This window comes from Pundamilia nyererei, unplaced genomic scaffold (genome assembly GCF_000239375.1).
Source record: "Pundamilia nyererei isolate P.nyererei 1_Seehausen unplaced genomic scaffold, PunNye1.0 scaffold00119, whole genome shotgun sequence".
Taxonomy (NCBI): domain Eukaryota; kingdom Metazoa; phylum Chordata; class Actinopteri; order Cichliformes; family Cichlidae; genus Pundamilia; species Pundamilia nyererei.
Genome location: NW_005187520.1, coordinates 1,665,302 through 1,670,033, shown reverse-complemented (window position 1 = coordinate 1,670,033; position 4,732 = coordinate 1,665,302).

The window sequence follows — 4,732 nt, the reverse complement described above, 5'->3', positions numbered from 1 at the left end:
GATTTGGTGTGTGGTAATAACAGGTAAATGAACATTTTTTTTATTTTTATTATTTGACTATATATGAATGCTTGTGTATAAATACACAAACAATACACATATGCTTTCATGCTTGCAATTGTGTAATTTAATTGGTAGCTCTGTTTTGGAAGTTCAGTTCATGCTAGAAATGGGGTTTGGAGTTTGTATGTGCTTTTTGGAGTTTGTACGTGCTTTGTCTCTAGGGGCCACCACACATATATATATATAAATGAAACCACTTTTTTTTACATTAGTAATTCCTTTTGTGCATAATTTTATATTATTGCTAATAATAAATAAATGAAAGCAACAAAACAACCTGAAGAGCCGGTTCGGAGTCGAAAGAGCCGGCTCTTTTTTAGTGAGGCGAACCGAAACAGCCGGTTCTCTAAAAAGAGCCGGAAATCCCATCACTACTGAGCTTAGCTTCTGACTTACGCTGTGCTCAGTGGATCTGCGCTAGACAGTGCAGTCTAGGCGGAGTAGTCGAACGCAGATCCACTGAGCTCTCAACACAGACAGCATCGTCAGAAGAAAAGTTGATAAAATAAATTAAAAATTTTGTATTGTTGATACATATGCATACCGAAAGCACTGTATGAACGATTCTATATCAATACGAGTGTCGTTGCACCCCTAATAATTATATATCGACCTTCTGTGTCTATTAGAGCAAATGTAACAAGATAGACACACCTCTTTGTTTACTATTATAACAAGCTGAAAAGGACAGATTCAATTAGAGCCTGTACCTTTCTTCTGATTTTTGTAGAAGTGTTTCCTGAGGAGAATGGCTACCTTTCATTTTGTGACATATTCCAGAATTGTTGCGCTTTTCACCTGTGAACGAATACCGCGCACATTCCAAGAAACTAGTGACAGGCACCACACAAAGAATGTGAACTTTGTAGATGTGTTTCCTGAGGAGATGTATGTATGTGCAGTATGGGATCTGGGTGTGTGTCTGTGTAGCCTAAAGTTTATGAATATATGAGAAAGTGTCGTGTGATGGAGATGGGCTGTGAGGACTTGAGTTATAAATATGAAACAAATAATATCAGACTGACCCTGCCGCAGTTTGCTCCCCTGTCCAAATCCTGGACAGGCGTGGTTTTAGAACGTATACTCAGCGTCAAAGTTAATGTGAATCGATAAGCGGAAGCGAATGGATGTATGGATGGCGTTTACACAGACACGGTTCTCTGTTATTCGGCCGAACGTCCTCGGGTTTTTGAAATAATCCCGCCCGAGAACAATAAATGCGTCATTTTCTGTTGTAACCCACAAACTGACCGTAGGCAATGCACCGACACTCATCTTTCACTGTTTCACTAAGGTAAAACAGTTTAGTTGTTGAATGGAAGCTGCTGCCCGGTGCGCGCTCCGGTCGCAGGGGAAACTGAATTTAAATCTTTGATCTCGTGGTGAGGCATGGCTAGAACATCCAGCTTTTTGTTGTTGTATTCTACACACTTGCCTGCATGTCGGGTACGAGTAGGTCCTCGGTATCCGCTGATGAGTCGGTTTTTCTCGTTGTGTTGGACCGCTTGGTCAGGTTATCCGGTTGTTTGTCGGATTCCTCCATGACGCACCTGTCAGAAGAAATGTGGGAGTTGTCTTCCTCCGCGCTGAATGGTGTATGTTTGTTTTAGGTTACTGAGAGCTGTTTGTTTAAATGTAAATGTTTTAAATCCCTGTCACCGGGAGTCTCGCGAGCTCACAGCATCACGTTTCACTCTATTAGACGCGCAGGTTTATAACTCACCTGTTTAAACTGTATTACGGTTTAAAGCTTCCATTATTGCAGCAGTGGCAGGTGGATGGCTGCAGCTGTTGGTGTGTTTTGGAGAGTTTTTAATGCACTGTCTGACAAATAATGTCACCCGCACTGCGGTTAGAGCCACTGCCGGTAAATCTTTAGTTTCAGTTTGTTGTTGTCACAGACAGACGGTCATCACCGGTCGATCTGCCAGTTTGGGTTGTGTTTTTGTGCACTTTTGCTGTTTTCTCCTCTCCTTCCGTGTGTGTGCGTGCGTGTGTGTTTGTGTTCTTTCTTGTGATGTGGAAACATGTACTTCCGGGGAGCCGTGGGACAGAACGGCAGCTGACCTGCCGCACCTGTGCTTAATCGCTTCGCCGGCTGCTACTAGAGTCCTTGACTCTCATGTAAAATCTTTGTCTCGTTCCTGTTTCTATCATTTAAGAAACATCTCTAAACTGCGACATATGGTCTCTTCAGCTGAACTGGAAAAACTCATGCATTTGTGTCATCACGCTTAGATTACTGTAATTCCCTGTTTACTAGCTTGGATAAATCATCTCTCTCTCTCCTCCAGGCAATACAAAACGCAGCAGCCAGACTACTAACTCGTTCTACCAAGCGTGCCCACATTACTCCCATCTTATATTCTTTATATTGGCTCCCAATAGAGTTTAGAATTCGCTTTGAAACTCTTGTTTTAACATACAGAGCACTAAATGACCAGGCTCCAGATTATTTATCCAAGCTTCTTAGAAAATACACTGCTGCTCGTCATCTCCGCTCACAGACTCAGAGTCTGGTTGTTCCCCGTACACGACGGAAGACAAAAGGGGACAGAGCCTTTCAGTCTGTTGCACCAAGGCTGTGGAACAGTTTACCACTACAATTACATTTGCTTGACTCTGTGGATTCTTTTAAAAAACAGTTAAAAACTTTTCTGTTCAAACAAGCCTTTTGTTGTTCTATTCATTTTATATATATATTTTTTACATTATTTACATTTGATCTTTTACACTGTATATGTCTATTGATTGTATTGTTTATTTTAATATTTGTGTACAGCGCTTTGTGACTGTCTGTCTGTGAAAAGCGCTTAATAAATAAACTTTACTTACTTACTTACTAATCTTTTGACATCCAGACCTAATTACCGGTGCGGTCGGATGAGAGCCAGCACTGGAACGTTGAGCTAAGCCGGGTAGCGCAGCCGCGGTTAGTGTTTCAAGATTGTGAACGTGAGAGAACAGTTTAGTTACTGTATGTTTGTTTTCTCGCCTGTCTCCAGGATCCGGGGAACAGAGGAGCAGCGAGAGAAGGAGTTTTGGATTATTATTGCACTGTCACGCTGGGAGAAGTCACCGTGCTCTTTTTGATTACAGTCAAACTGTTGCCTTGTTTTCACTGTAAATAAATTCATCATCACTTCGCAAGGACTCTCGGACCTGAGTCCTCTAATTCCATCCACCATGACAGTTGTAGTGACTTTACTCCTTTCAGTGCCACTTTAAGCTTTTAAAAACTTTACTTTTAGGTTAGTTTGAAAAAGTTTCAGTGGGAAGTTTAGTCTTTTGTGTGTTATTATTGGAGTATTTAGAGTAAGAAAAGGCTTTTAACACTAAATGAGTGACAAACACAGGTTTATCACTGAGTAAGGCCCCAGTCACACAGGCCGAGAGAGCAGTCCATAACATTTAGCAACCTCTGGGCATGAGGTTTCCTGACTGGTTGGCAAGTTGTTGCTGGAGGTTGCTGGCAGTCATTGTGAAGTCAGTCCCGAACAGGGTCACTAAAATCTCCTGTGATAGCTTTGTTCACTAGCACACTGTTACAGATTCGTGTAAGTGCATGTGAGACACCAACTGTTCACAGACTGGTATAAAATGTGGAAAAAGTTTGATGTAAACCAGAAACTGAGAACACTTGCCTTTAATGTAAAAGTTTCAAAAGGGTCAGCTTGTACTTTGAAGGAGAACGGTGTCCATTTGCAGTTTTACTTTTCACAGCTTCACTGCTGCTTGGTGAGCAGTTGGCAAGTGTTTGCAGACAAGTTGGCGTCTTCCATGCAAATGAAAGGTGACTGCAGCATTTGGACTGCCAGCAACCACATTTTTCCTAGTGCTCCTATTTACCAATGGTTATGAGTCTCTCAGACTCTTGAGACAGCATTATACATTTCAAAATAGCAAACAAGTTAATGTCACATGGTTAACAGTCACATGACTGGAAACCTGAATCTTCCCTGATTTGACACCTGTTGTTCAGGTGAGAGTAAAAAGGTCATGGAGCTGTGCTGACATCACAGTAAATCGTAGCCATGGAGTTACTCATACCTACCCTCCATATTTTCCATAAATCAAGATATAGCTACTTTTTGACAGCTGGCTAGCTAACCACATGACATGTTCATGTCAGATGATATTTAAATATTTACTGTTAGTTTAAAAAAGAGAAGGAGTGAAGAAAGGGGAAGATGTCCAGGCAGAGTGCAGGAAGCTACAGAAGAGATGCGTCATCACAGGACAGACGGGATAAAATCATGACATCAAATCTTCTGTTAAAGGACTTTGTTATAAAGTTTGATGCTTTCATTATTCAGCTGTTAAACAGTTTGAACTTCTCAAATATTTTAAATATTTCAGGTTTAGTGTTTGTTTTAATATGAAGTCGGGTAGTAAATCATCATCAGCGCACATCTGAGGTGAAACTCATCAGTCATTAACTCGACTTCACACTTTAGTGGCCAGAGAAGGTCTGAGGTCATAAACCTGTGAAAGAAGCACACGTGAAGGCTGTGAGTGCAGTTTGTAATAAATGACAGTTTATTATAAAGATTACAATCTGTTGCGTTGCAGAGCTCATCAGTTGTCATCGTGTGCTCTTCGGTTTTTAGAAAAGGGAAGAAAAAACTACAAGTACACGCACACCACTCACTCCAGAAGAAACTACAAA